General features: G+C 52.6%; 1 pseudogene; it reads left to right on the top strand.

Annotated features, from left to right (window-relative positions):
* Positions 1–6239: 6239 nt before the first annotated feature.
* LOC128914296 (flavin-containing monooxygenase 1-like) lies at positions 6240–13900 on the top strand (annotated as a pseudogene).
* Positions 13901–14886: the final 986 nt, after the last annotated feature.

Below are 14886 nucleotides of genomic sequence, written 5' to 3' on the forward strand. Positions count from 1 at the left end.
ACAAGACCCCCAAGGGATGCGAAGGGAAGACCATTTTGGCATTTGGTCCAGGGAATTTGGGGTTGGACATGGAGGTGGGGCTCTGCCCAGAGGCCAAGGAGAAGGTGGACCCCTCCAGAGCAGAGGGTCTATCATGAAATTTGTTGTGTTTTCTCATTGACGTGTTACAAGCAGGTAAATATGGCCTGGTCCCACACTACAGGTATTTCTGAGCACAGGGAACAGAGGAGTTGATCCCTGGGAAGACAGGACAGGAGAGAAGTCTTGTCTCCAGTCCTGACCCCAACTCATTATTTACTCTCTGGACACTAATCCTTCCAGACAAAAAAGGTTTTGCTGTTGTTATACTGTGGAATTGATTACATATTTTGCAACCTGAACAAAACCACCGGAGTCCTTCACCAGGGGTGAGGACTGGGCTGCCAGGAGGAAGTACTGGAGAGCAGGTATTGCTTTAGAAAAGGCAGGTAGGGGGTGGCTGGTCTTAGGATTTGCCTGTCCCAGGTCTGATTCAGATCAAGATATTCATTAGGAGCAGCTATTGCCAGGTTATTCCACGTGTCACCACTCCTGTTCCCATTCTGTGTTGGATAGGTTAAACTGGAGGTCCCAACCTCTTTCTACCTCCCAAGGTCAACATGTTCCTTCCCCTTCCAGTTGGGGGGACAAAAGGGGCAGATCTTGGCTCACAAGCTCCCCCAGCAGCATCACGTCTCCTTGATGCACCTCTCTGTGCTGTTGTTTCTCCTCCTGCCACCCACCCTCTCATACCATCAGCCCATTTGCTTATTTGCAGTCTGGCTGCCTTGGCCACCGTGGTCCAACTTCTCCTAACCCTGATCTCATCAGCTGGCTGAAGCTCTCAGAGAAATAATCCAATACTCTGACCCCTGCAGAAGAATTTCCTCATACAAAATCAGCTCCAGAATATAAATAGGAAACACCAGGCAGTGGGGCTAATCTTCAGTGGTGCTGAGCCACCTCAAGGCCCCAGGACCACCTGGGAGTGCTTAGCAGCCTCTCAGACCAATTAGCAAGCCAAGGCAAGAGCCAGTCAGAGATCCTCTATCAATTTAATGTGGAAAGTTCCCATTTAAACTGATGGAGGGGTGGTGCTGAAAAATGTCCTCAGTTATCTCCAAATGTCAGCTACGAGCTTGTCCCTGGTATGGAGATAAGAGAAAACTTGACAGCCACTCCAAAAGCAAACACGAAGTTGTGTGGGAGGTGCTGGAGTCTCCATCACCAGAGGTTTTTAAAACAGCTGAAGGAAACAAGGTGGTAAAGGTCAGTTAGAGCTGCTTTTGGAGGAGAAGATGGCTTGGATGTTCCTCAGGTCCCTTCCCATCCTGTCTCCTGGGTTCTGGTGAGGCTATCAGAGATGGAAGATGATTTGCCAGCTGATGTGAACTAATGCAGCTCCACAGTGCTTGTGCTGGCTCTTCAGCAAGGTACTTCTGAGTGGTCTAAAAATGGCACCTTACTTAGTGTTGGGGGTTTTGTCCTTTTAAAAAAAACCCTAATTTCTGGAGTAAAAGCACAAAAGTGCTCCTAGGTAGGGGGCTGGGGTGGTGCAGGAGCATGCCTCTGCCTGAATGAGTAGTGCTGCTCCATCCCTGTGCCGGGGGACAGGAATGTCAGCCATAGGCAACACCTCCGCTAGAGAGGGCAGGAACTGAAAGCATTTAAACTGCCTGGCCTGGAAGTGCCGTCAATATTTACAGAAAGGGGTCAAATGCGCCCACTGAATTTTTGCAAACACTCAAAGGCTGATGCCTGACTTCACCTGGTGGTGGTGGGAAGGCGCCTTCTGGTCGGGGTGTGCGTGTCTCAACCATGTGCTTTCCAGGCAGTTCTTCCTTATGATTATTTGCTTACGGGTTACCTTAACTGTAATGCCTGCTTGCTCTGACGGTCTCTTCAGTAGTTATGTTTTATTACCTGTGAAATAAATGAGAGAGACCCCAAACCCCTGAGGTTTGGCTCAGAAGCAATGAGGAGGGTCTGAAGCTCTTCCTAGTGCCGCGTATTATTTGGGTATGTCTCCCACGGAGCTTGGACTGTACATGTTTATCCGCTTTGAGTCTTGGTAGGAAGGTATGGTGAGCAAAGGAGGGTGTATTTGTCCATCAGGGTTGTTCTTGGGAAGATTTCTGAGTCATCATCTGGGGAATCTCTTAATGTACATCTTAAAACCTCCAAAACCCAAGAACTTTAAAACTGCAGCTCTTACGGCTTCTTTAATGCAATAGGAGGCAACAGGTTTAACAAGCAGGTGCTTCTTGACAAATTCCGCAGGTTACACGCTTGGAAAACACAGTGACTTATTACTAAATCAGGCTAAACTCTGCCAAGTATGTTCGGACTAAAGCACTTGTGCCTTCTATGCAGACACCTCCTTGCCCAGCAAGCAAATTCCTCTCCCACCGTACCTGCTACAGCCCGTGTCTGTTCCTCCACATCCTCTGGGTCTCCTGAACAGTGATGCCTCCTCTGAGGTTTCAGGAAGAGTTTAAGATATTGAATTACAAAGAAATAAAGTGCCTTGCCAGTGTTTGCTGCTGCTGGCTGCAGTGCTTCAGTGTCCTCTATGTGCTGGAAATAGTAAAGTCAGTAGGAAAATGGCCCCTGATGCTTGGGGTGGCAGTTTTGTCGTTGTTGTTTTAAGCAGGAAATTGTCCTTTTGGCATTGGGGCCAAAGCATAAGCAATTTTTTTCAGAGCCAAAATCCAGGCTCTGGATTTGGCGGGGGGGGGAAAGGGAATATATTTTCCCACCAGCAGCTGCTTGCAGGGTCTCTTCACCCATGGATGGCCATATCCCGCAGCATTGTGGGAAGCAGTAGGAGGCAACAGCCACCATCGGGGCAGCCTCACCTCTCTGTGCAGTAAAGAAATGGTGATTAAAGACTTCTCGTCAGTTAAGGGGGGACAGCAATAATACCGGAGAGGGGAAAATTAAGTGTTTCACGGATGAGCCCCCGAGCTTCCTGTCAGCTCCTGAGTGTGTGTGGTGTCAACGGCTGCTTGATGGTGAGCACCCTGCTTTGCTTAGAGACTGGCTTAACAAGAAACTCCACTTTTTTCTCTTCTTCCTGTCCCCCTTCACCGTGACACACACCAAAAGCTGCTGACACAAGCCTAGAAAACAGGAAAGCGGGCTGTGCTAAGACTTGTCTGTACATTGATTTGCCCCTCCTTGGCTTAAAGTGTTATTTAAAACAGAGATGATAAAACTGGTGCCGGAGTTTTGCAGAGAAGGTGACTTTCCCAGCTGATTAAGGCTAAATGGATACATCAAGTTTCTCCTTCCTTCTATTTTAAGGATAAAAGGACCGTTGCAGAGCCCGGGCTTGTGTCACAGTGCAAGGGAACTTTGCTCCTCAAGGGGAGAAGGGACTCACCGGCGGGCAGGTGCATGAGCATCCCCATTCCCAGTGCTCCTCCTGAGCCACCACCAGTTATTTTCTGCTCCTGGCCCTCCCCATGGTCCCTCATGACCGATATATCCCCAGTATCTAAGGAGGCTTGTGACCCAGCATGTGAGGATGTGGATAAACCCAGCCGCTCGGTGTCCTGGGCTGGGCAGAGGGAAGGTGGTAAAATAGTTCCCCAAATTTTGTGCCCTCCCCATCCCTCAGAGAAAGCCCATTTTCCCCAGCAGTTTGTGTGTGTGATGGCGGGGTCCCCCCTTTCCTTCCCGACAGGGTGACAGCCGATCCTGCTGACTCAGAAAGGGGGACGGGGACCTCTGTGGCTGTGTCTGCTCCTGTCTTCACAAGGACAAAAATTTTGGGGGCACTTAGCCAAGGCTGCCAGTGGATGCTCTGCTTGAACACCAGGCCATGAAGGTGTTTTTTTTTTAGCCTTGAGAATGTAATAAACCCTCGTGATGTGCTTGTTCCTCTCTGCTCTGCACAGACTGTCCCTGGAGAGATGGGTCCCAGGTGTCCCTGCCGGCAGGGGATGGCAGAGCACAGGGACCAGGATGCCCTCTCCTGTCATGCCAGCAGCAGAGGTGAGTAAAGCAACCAGAATTTCCCTGTGTGTTTCCCACACCTGGGCATGGGTGTGCATGTGCATAATTACTGTAATTACCTCCCTGCTATCATACTGTCCATCTCCACTAAGACTTTGTTCTGCATACCTGACCCAGACCATCCCAGGGGTACTTGTGGAGCGGTACACTGCAGACCTGGAACACCTCTCTCATGAAGAAGGGCCCGAGGGATTTGGGTCTTCTCAGTCTGGAAAAGAGACAACTGAGGGGGATCTTATCAACACTTACAAACACTGAAAGGGTGGGTGTCAGGGGGATGGGGCCAGTCTCTTCTCAGTGGTGCCCAGGGACAGGACAAGGGGTAACGGGCACAAACTTGACCATAGGAAGTTCCATCTCAACGTGAGGAGGAACTTCTTTCCTTTGAGGGTGGCAGAGCCCTGGCACAGGCTGCCCAGAGAGGTGGTGGAGTCTCCGTCTCTGGAGACATTCCAGCCCCGCCTGGATGCGTTCCTGTGCCACCTGCTCTGGGTGACCCTGCTCTGGCAGGGGCTTGGACTGGATGATCTCCAGAGGTCCCTTCCAACCCTGTGGCAGATCACAGGAGTGTGAGTTTTAATCCCAGGATGCTGGGGCTTTTGAGGTGTTTCTAACCTAGACTCATGTGGTACCACTCGCTACATCTTCTCCTGCACCTCCAGACCAGATTCCTCATCAGGGATAGTCAGAGCCGCCACTGCTATAAGCAGCTGCAGCAAAGGCATCTGGCTCCATTTCCATGCCAGTAGCTCATCTGCGCCAAAATACAACTTATTCTTTTAGAAAGCTTCGCTGAACTGCCCTCCCAAAAAGCACTAACACACTGGGAAGCTGCCACAGTGTCCCTCTAACTGCGAGTCACTTGGATGCCTGCTGGGAAACGCGGAAAAGCAGGAGCAGATAAAGAACAAAATATTTGTCTTCATGGATTTCCTATGTTTTTTAGCTGACTGCTGGCAAGCGTCTTTGCAGGTGCAAAGCTTTGTGCCTCTGGTGGGAGGGAGGGCTGTGAGATGCAGCCCGTGCAAACCCCAACAGCGTCAAAGATGCGTGAGGCTTGTTGCCCATTCACCTCGGCAACTGCATCCCACTAGGCCTGGGAGAGGAAAATCTGAATTTTGATCTGAAATTTGATTTCGCAGACCCCAGCGCCCCTGCGAGCGTGTCTTTCTCGGCTGCCGCTTGCAGAGCTGTACCGGAGTGCGGCTGGCACAGCCGGTCCCAGACCTCGATGGGGACAAACCCAGGAACTGGGCATTGGGGCAGAAGCAGTGGGAAATCCTGAGGCAGGGGAAGCCCAAAAAGGCTGATGTCCCCTCGTGGGTGCTGCAGATGGGTGACAGCCCAAGCTGCCATGCTCCTGACAGTTCCCCACCACTGGGGTGGTGAGTCCTGTCCCTCCACGAACCGAATATATTTCGTTCAAGTGCCTGGATCCTCCACAAAGCTCAGCAGGCTTTTCCTATGGCTGCCTACCTTCCTCGTTACCAATGTGCGTCCTATTTCCACTTCTAGTTTCAAGTCCCAGCTACCAGCCCATCTCGCGCCTCTGGAGCTTTGAACACAGGCTCTGAGCAGGTGTCTCTGTCGGGTGGAGCTGTTTTATTTACCACCCTCTGGTCTGCAGACCTCGGATGGGTTTTGCTCCCCCTCCCTTGGTTATTCAAACAGCTTAAAGAGCTGAGAGCAAATTTGGGATCACTTACCCCGGGGAGATACCTGGATGGGTGCTACGCCCTGCATTGATATTTCAGCTAGCGTTTCCACTTTCTTCATGTTTAGGGCCTTGCTGTGCTGGTGTTTGTGGCCATTTCACGCTCTCCCAGTTTGCGTGGGGAGCCTCCCGCCCGCCACCAGTCCGGGTGGCTGCACGTGTGGCCGATGGCATGACAGCCTCCCAGTCTCCGTGACCAGTGACCGCAAAACCAGCTCTGGTTTTTTTTTTTGGTTTTGTTTTTTTTGGGAAGGTGCCCTGGGTCCAAAGTCCTGCTGAAACCCTGCTGCCTGTCGGCCGCTTTGGCTCCCTTTTGGTAGGCGGCCAAGAAGCAAGTGAAAACATCCCACAGCTGAAGCCACCCTCCTACCCACCCACACACAGAGCCCTCTTTGCAGGGGACACGTCTGGACCGCTCTGGTCTTATCCCATCCCACTCCATCTCTCCTTTAGGGGACCATCACCTGGACCGTCCAGCTCGCTCTGCATGGCAGCCAGTGACTCCAGCCTCTCCTCCCATTGCAAACTTGGGTTGTGCAACCGCCCTGGGAGTGGCGTGGCCGTGCTGGGTTTTGGGGGGGGTGGGTAGGGGGGTCTGGGAAGCCGCGCATCCTCTCCTGCCTCTGCCAAAGCGCCGAGTCTCGCCTATAAATCCGGAGCAGGAGGGACTCTCCCCACAGCGACGGCGAGACGGAGCACGGGCGGCCGAGGCTGGGAGGTCCATGTCTCTGGAGGGGGCTACGAAGCCTTTCCATCCCTCCCCTGCCCCACGCAAGCACCCCATGGCTTGAGAATACTTGCAGGGACAAGGTGGAAGCTGTGGCAGAAGCAGGCACGGGGTAGCTGAGACAGTGTCTCCTGGATGTTATTTCTGGCTTCTCTGAAAAAGGTAGGGAATTAAATAGCATCCGTAGGTGGGAGGTATTTGTGATATAAGTTAACTCCCACCATGCAAAAAAACCCAAACCAAACCAAAACAAAAACCACTCACCCAAAACAGTGAAACAATGAGCAGCTTATGCTGGCGCTTTCTTCCTTTAAAAAGGAAAAAGTCCAATTTTCATTCCAGCCTTGGAAAGCAGGGTATTCATTAGGTGCTGCCTTCCTACTGAAAGTTGAAATTGTTCAGGGGGAATTTGGTGTTTTATAGAAAAAACTGTGCCCGACCCCATTTTTCTACTGAAGACTCCTTTTTGTTTGGTTTTTTTTTTTTTTTTTCCTGGTGAATACACCATCCCCTGCATCTGGTGGAAGCTGAAAGCGCTTCTTGGGATAGAGGGGCTGGTGCCACCCAGCCGTGGTGCCGTCCCGCTACGCCGGGTGAATAACTCAGCTGGGCAGGGTGGTTCCCACCGGCGCTGGGGTGAAACCAGGGTGGCAACAGCCCCCCGGGGCACCTGTGTCATGGCCCCTGCTCCAGCAATGTCCAGCCCAAGTGATGGCATGTAGCCACCATCCCTTATTTCACCACCCAGCAGTATCTAGAAGGGTTCGGGTCTTCATAGAGCTGGATATTTACCCGGGGGCTGCTGCATTTTGAGCCCTGGGGCCGAGCCGTTTGCAGCCCTGCAAGTCTGTCTGTCCAGGCTAGATCTCCCCAGCAGGGCGGCTTTGGCAAACAGACGCAAAAGCATCCCTAAAGCTGAGGTGTGCTATACCTGCAACCGCTCCATCGGCGTCGGTGGCCATGTCATCTTCCCCAGGGACAGGGGACGGGACCCAGTCAGCAAGGCAGAGGCTGAATAGTCCCAGTGAGTGTCTTGCTTTCCTTTCAAAGAAAGCTAGGGGCAGATCTCCAAAGGCAAAATACAACTATTTGCAAGACTGATAAGGAGGGATAGTTTAAACACATCTTGTAAATAAAAACTGTCAGCGATGTGTGGCTTAACTCCCTGCTTTCAAAGCGAGTTTCCAGGGCAACTGCAGGGTTTTTGAAAGCAGCCTGGCGAGCACGCTGTGAAAGTGGATGGATTTAATTTAATTAAAAAAAAAAAATAGAGAAAATTAATATTTACAGTAATTTAATCTAACTTGCAAATTAAGAGCCCAGAATGCTGGTAAAGGGAATGCAAGGTTTGGGGGTGGCATACAGACAAATCCCCTATAGAGGATGTGCCGGCAGCTGCTCCCTGAGACTGTGGTGACCGTCTGTGGGGTTTCTCCCAGGTTAAGTCCCGTTCACAGCCCAGGTCCCCGGCGGAGACGGCAGGGATGAGAGTGGTGGTGGTGGGTACGGGCGTCAGTGGGCTGACCACCACCAAGTGCTGCCTGGATGAAGGGCTGAAGCCCACCTGCTTCAAGCAGAGCCGGGACATCGGGGGTGCTCCGGCGCTACACGGTGAGCTGGCGGTGCCCGTCTCCCCTTCCCGTGGGAGCTGCGGCTTTGCAGGATGGGGAGTGGGTCAAACTGGTGGGTTGGGGAAGGGACGCAAGAACTTGCTGGATGCTGAGCTCTCCCAGATGCGCTCCCTGAGACCAGGGGAAGGGGAGCGGCGGGGGACAGTCCCCACCCTGGGGTGCAGGGCTGATGTACCCTGTGATGCCAGGAGCACATGGAGGCTGGCAGGCCAAGCCTCTACCCCTCAGTCATCAGCAACACCTCAAAGGAGATGTCGGTGTTCTCTGACTTCCCCTACCCTGAGGATTTCCTGGTGTTCCTGCCCAACGCCCAGCTCCTGGACTACCTCCAGCACTATGTCGAGCACTTCGGCCTCTGGGACCACACCAGGTTTGGGGTGAGTGATGGGCACCCTGGCACTGCCCTGCTTCCTGTGCGTGCCGGGCACCGCCGGTCACTCCGCTTGGCTCCCATGTTTCAGACCACTGTTGTCAGCATCCGAAAACGCCCCGGCTTTGCCACCATGGGCCAGTGGGATGTGGTTACAGAGGCAGATGGGAAGCAGACATCGCACGTCTTCGATGCCGTTAGGGTTTGCAGCGGCAATTTCTCCGAGCCGTCCCTCCCCCTGCACCGTTTTCCTGGTACGGTACGAGGCTGCCTGCAGTTACCTGCTTCCAGGGGCTGGGGGGAGAAGAAGGATTAGTGGCTCCTCAGGGAAAATGCTTCCTTCCTTTTCTTGCTTCTGATTTTCAAACCTCCTGGTGTGAACAGCAATAGCTCCTCCTGCTTCAGCAGCCTTGTTTTTGCAGAGCAAACTTCCCAGGTAGGATGGTTTAACCTCAGAGAAGCTGCCCGCACAGTATGTGGGAGGAGACAAGGTCCTCTCACTGAAGCTCCGTCATCTTTGAGAGGGATGTATTCATCACAGCTGTGATGAGTCTCCCCAGTTCTCAGCATAGAGAGGATTGCCTTGTCATCAGCGTTATCAAGGGCTTCTGAAGCTGCTTGTAGGACAGGAGGTCTGCAGGCTTTTCTGAACCTCCGCATCCCCATCTTGTAGAGGCTGAATCCTCAGACTGTACCAGCGCAGCTCTTGCACGTAACCATCATCCAAGTCCCACCCAGCACATGTGTCCCTGCTCACTGCCATGCAAGCACGTCTGAAACCCCATTTTGGAGAGGAAACACCAAATCTGTGTGCGTGGGATGGAGGGCTGGACCTCCCCAAGTCCCTAGTGGCCACTGATTGCACTTCCTTGCTCTTGATATCTGGATTGTTTCTATGCCAATTCTCCCAAAAAAGCCCCCACAAATGCTCAAGTAATTAAAAGTTTTGTTTCTTTTTTCCCCAAGGCATTGAGAAGTTTCAAGGCCAGTACTTCCACAGCCGGCAGTACAAGCTTCCCGACATGTTTCAGGGGAAGCATGTCCTTGTAGTCAGCATGGGCAACTCGGGAGTGGACATCGCGGTGGAGGCCAGCCATGTAGCCATGAAGGTACCACCACCCAGCCACCCCAGGGGTGCTGAGAGGGTGATGCTGGGGGCAATAGCTCGGTTTGCCATCACCATAGGGAGAGCAAGCTGGGATCATAGAATGATAGACTGTGTTGGGTTGGGAGGGACCTCTAAAGGCCATCTAGTCCAACCCCCCTGCAATGTGCAGGGACATCTTCAACTAGATCAGGTTGCTCAGAGCCTCATCAAGCCTGGCCTTGAATGTCTCCAGGGATGGGGCCTCCACCATCTCTCTGGGCAACCTGGGCCAGTGTCTCACCACCCTCAGTGTAAAGAACTTCTTCCTAATGTCTCATCTAAACTGACCCTACTCCAGTGATCACCCTGCGTGGGGTACAAACAGTGTTTCTGAACGTGTGTTTCTTGGTCAAAAACCTACCCTGAAAGAAAGCTAGTTGTTCTCTTCTCTCCTCTTCCACCTCCATCTCCAGCTGCCAGGAGATCTTAAAGGTGCTGCTGCTGCTTTTTCATTGTGTAGATGTCTGCACCGCGTGCCTCTGGGGTTACTGTATAAAGGCAAAGCATCAAATTCATCGCACAACTCGTTGATTCCCTGCTCTCTCCCAGGTGACAGTTTGCACTGGCCAAGGCCCCTGAGTGCTCAGCCACGTGTTTGACCACAGTTATCCATGGGACATGGTTTTCAACACTCGCCTTATAAGCTTGATCAGAAACGGCCTCCCTGGACCCCTTTCACGGGGGTTAATTAACTACAGGGTGAACCAGTGGTTCAAGCATGAAAACTATGGCCTCCAACCAGAGAAGAGGTACTCCTTGGTGGCTCCCATCCCGTGCGGTGTCACAGGGCTTGTGCTGCGGGCAGGGGGGAGATCTCCAGCAACCAACACCAATCAATGCAGCAAACAGCACCCAGAATGGGGTCATCTCCAGCGGGGAGTTTGTAGCCCGGTGGGAGAAGATAACCTGTAGCTCCCTCAGGTGGTGCGAGATGGAGCATGCTGGAAAAGCCTGGAAAGGATCAGAGGATTTTTCCTCATGAGGCTTCCTGGGAAAAGAGGAGGGGGGGAGGCTTAAAGCATGGATCAGCTCTGAAAAGAGATGGTTTAAAGAGTAATTGAGCAAATGGAGGAAGAAGGCAGGAGATGCCCACCAGTCGCACAGGCTGTGGGACAGCGATATGTCAGTGTTGAGAGAGGGAGGAGGTAGGGCTGTTTGGAGCAAATGACACCAGCAGGTCATGGGGCTGGAGATCCTGGGGAGGAGGAGCAGGGGCACCAGCTGGGCTTGTTCGCGGTCTCCAACGCTCAGAGCCCCTCGACTCTCCACAGCTGCTTGGTGCACGAGCCCGTGCTGAACAATGACCTTCCAAGCTACATCCTGACAGGGAGGATCACCATAAAGCCAGGCGTGAAGGAGTTCAAGGACAACTCGGTTGTCTTCCACAATTGCCCTGAGGAGGAATCCATCGATATAATCGTCTTCTGCACGGGCTACAACATCTCCTTCCTGTTCCTAGAAGAAGCAGTTGTCAAAGTGGAAAACAAGCACACGTCCCTCTACAAATACATGTTCCCAACCCACCTGCAGAGGCCCACCCTGGCCGTCCTTGGGCTGATCAAGCCATTCGGAGCCATCATGCCTGTGACGGAGATGCAAGCACGCCGCGTGACCCATGTCTTCAAAGGGAGGAGAGCTACCGTGAGCTCTCCCATGTACCAAAACAGTTCAAACTGGGCATGTCTTGTCCTCTCCATGCCCCAAGAGGGATTTCAGTCCTTGGGGACCCCAAAGCTCACTTCAAAGTGGACAAGTGAGCATTTCTAGGGCTCCGACTTCCCAAGTTATTTCACTTCAGCTGAGCTACAGCAACATGAGCACGTGATTGGTCCAAACTACGTGCAAGTTCATGACATCTACCTTAAATCACTTTTTTTTTCCCCATTAAGCTGATGCTTTTAAGCTAATGCTTTGTACCCCACCTGCTGCAAGCTGAGACTTACTGTGACTCAGCTGATGTGTGCTCGTGCACCTGAGCCTCCAAACCACCATCTTGAACTAGTTTATTCAAGACACTATTTTCTCTCTCAAATATTTTAGAAGTCAGAGCGCAGAGATGGATATGTAAACCTGGATGCGCAGATAAAAGTCGTCTTTAAAATATGGTGGTGGATCCAACCTGGCAGAATTCACTGGTCTTTAGGGGACAGGGTGGTTTGTCCACCATGACTACCAGAGTACAAGAGTCCTGTTGCCCCACAAGATAAATTATCTGTAACTATTGGGGTGAGGAAAGAAATCTACTTGTGTTTTTTGTTGTTGCTTTGGGTTTGTTTTTGTTTTTTTTTAAATAAAAACTGGGCTGGTGTGGAGTGCTGCATCAAGGCTCTTCCACAGAGGTGGGGGAACTCCCGGGTTTCCCTTTGGGATGATCCTCTCTGGGGCTTGCACACCCCATCTCACCCCTCATCATCTGCCTGTGCCCTGACAGCACAAATTTGTAAGAGCAGGAAAAAGTGCAGGTGAATTTGTACCGCAGCAGAGGGCTGGTCTCTGGCGGAATTGCCGCCACCAAGCTAAATCCAAGCAATGAGGTTTTCCTGCCCTCCTGGAGAAGGGCTTCCCACGTTTTGCATCACTGAATGAGTTCTCAAGTGTCTCCCCCCCCAGGAGTTAAACTCTGCAGGACGCTTTCTTCTCTCTTCTAGGCTTGTGCCGGTTGCCTCCTCAGTCTGTCACGGAGAAGGAAGTCAATGAGAAGAAGAAAAACTAAGTGCGATGGTAAGCCATTCCCCAGAGCCCCAAAGTTTTTTTTTCAGTGGATTGAAAAGCCCCTGGAATTCGGGGCAGGGGGGCTGCAACACACGGGCTGACAATCTGTGGCTGCTCTCTGCACGTACAGCGGAGGCAGCGAGGTCGGGGGGGATGCCCAGATCCAGCCACCCCTTTATTTTCTTGCGCTGAGCCAACGTCACCTTTGATTCGATGCTGATGTTTTGCCTGTTGATGACAGGAACAAATTAATTCAGGGTAGTTGAGACTAAAGCTTGCTTGGGAGCTGGGGAAGCGTGACAGAGTCCCCAGGGACTTGAGAGATAAAATGGCAGAGAAATTAATGGTAATAAATGCAAAGTAATTCAGCAGGGTTGGGGGCGGGGTGGGGGGAGAAAACCCAAGGTGTACATACAAATTGTCTCACCTCTCAGCACAGGGATCCGCATCACTGTGAATCAGTGTCTCAGCACATCGGCGCATAGTTCATGGGCAGGCAAAGGGTCGAATCAGGGGCTAAGAATTATTAGGAAACGAATGAGATAAATCAAGGAAACTGGGCGATATATTAATCCCTGGTCCCCCTAGATGGCTATAGCAGAAAAGGTATAAAAGAGGGAAATGCAGAATTGCGCAGAAAAATTGCGGTGCAATACAAAGCTGAACAGCCATGGCTTTTTTCAGCCCACTGAAGATGGGACGTGAAGCCATGAATTCTGCAGACAAAGTGAACTGGGCGCAATTTTCCAATTCGCCAGGCATTTTTGCAATATTTGGTGGAAATGAATGTGAGGGGAAACTAGAGGTTGCTGCCTTTCTCACGCTGCACATGACTTCTGCAGAGAGCAAAGGGAAAAATAGTTTTTTTTAAAAAAAACCACCAGTGGTTTGACAAAGTCTTTTAGAAAAGGCCCACTAAGGTGGAGGGGGCGGGGGGGGAAGATGCAAGTTGTGGGTGATGAAGTGAAAGACCGACGGATGCACGTGAGAGATGTGTACCAGAGCCAGCATCGCTTTACACGTGCCGTGTCACAGGCAGGATTTGGGCCAAGACAGACCCAGGTTCCCACTGCATGTACCCCAGTCCTCTCCTAAGAGGAACCCAGTTGCATTTGGATGCAGTCACAATGCAGATGCAGAGCATCTGACCTCCAGTTCGCCTCATCCCTGTTGACACCAGTCCTCCCCCCACCTCTTTTTCTTCTTCAATTCGTTAAGGTTCCGTCTGTCCTTTGATGAAGTCCTCAAAACTGGTTGCCTGGTCTGCATGGACAAGCTCGCCTCCTTCATGGCGCCAAGCCCAGCCTGTTGGGGCTGCTCTGCAGAGACCCCCGGCCGGCCCTCAGCATTTTCTTTGGCCCCTGCACTCCCTACGAGTTACTGACTGGGGGGTCCTGGGGGCTGGGAGGGGGCACACCAGGCCGTCCTCACCCAGTGGGACTGGACCCTGACGCCCATGAGAATGCGAGTCCCTGACGGCTTCTCCAGCCCCTGCCCTTCTCTCCTGACTGTGATGGGGTTCCTCCTGCTCCTGGCTGCTTTGGTTTTTGGTTTCCAGTAGATTTTGAAGCCTGTTAGGGTTTTTTTTCCTTGTCCTTATCTCAGGTCACACAGTTCCACAGGGTGCCGCGGGACGGGGGAAAGGGATTTCATCAGATTGCAATGAATTTAAAACTTTAACCAGCAGCACAAACCTCTCTCTGCTCCAGCTCGCTCCCCGAGCACAGCTTTGCAGACCTGGTTAGCCGGGGATGGCAGCCTCCCCCCATCATTTATTGCTCCTCTGCTGCTCCCCTGCCATGAGCAGAGGAGGGCTGCAGGGACTGGCCATGCCCAAACCATGCTGGCCAGGAGCCACCAGGGGCCAGACCAGCAAAAAATGTCTTTGGGCATCACAGCCAGAAAGGAGCACAGGGCACCAGTCCTCTCCTAAATCAGCTGGGAACTGGGGTCTTCAGTCCAGCAAGGGGTTATCTGGGCTGAGTACGCAGGTCGGGCTCTCCCTTCTTCTGACCTTAAGCCCTAAGAGGCAAAAATCCCAGTTTGGGTTGAATTGGTGCATCTCTCCAGGGATGGGACCCTGGCTGCGGTTGTTTGTCACCACTGAGACCGGGGCTGGTGCCCCCTGGGGCTGCATAATCCTGGCCCTGCTTCCCTGCGCTCCCCACCATCGGGTGATCCCGGGGCTTTGCTTTGTGTGTGGATGGACTTTCCATCAATAAATTTTTCCTTGGCCGTGGCGGGAGCGTGCTGCAGGCTGCTGCCTCGTCGTCTCCTTGTGCGGTCCTGTGCCCGGGCTGGGGCTGTGCCAGCAGGCGCCGTGGGCATCCCACAAGCCCAGGGCTGCTGAGGGCTTCCATTGACCACCAAAAATTAGGCTTCCCCATGCACCGTGTCCCCTCTCCGTGCCGTCTGCTGGCATGCAGGCAAAGGGAGCGTGTTTTACTGATTTCCCAGGGATGCCAAGTGAGCGCCCACCCAGAGCAGGCAGCGCACGGGGGGACGGATCAGGACAACTCTAAGCTGGGGCCGGGGCAGTGGTGAGCT

The sequence above is a fragment of the Rissa tridactyla genome, chromosome 8 (assembly GCF_028500815.1).
Source record: "Rissa tridactyla isolate bRisTri1 chromosome 8, bRisTri1.patW.cur.20221130, whole genome shotgun sequence".
NCBI lineage: Eukaryota > Metazoa > Chordata > Aves > Charadriiformes > Laridae > Rissa > Rissa tridactyla.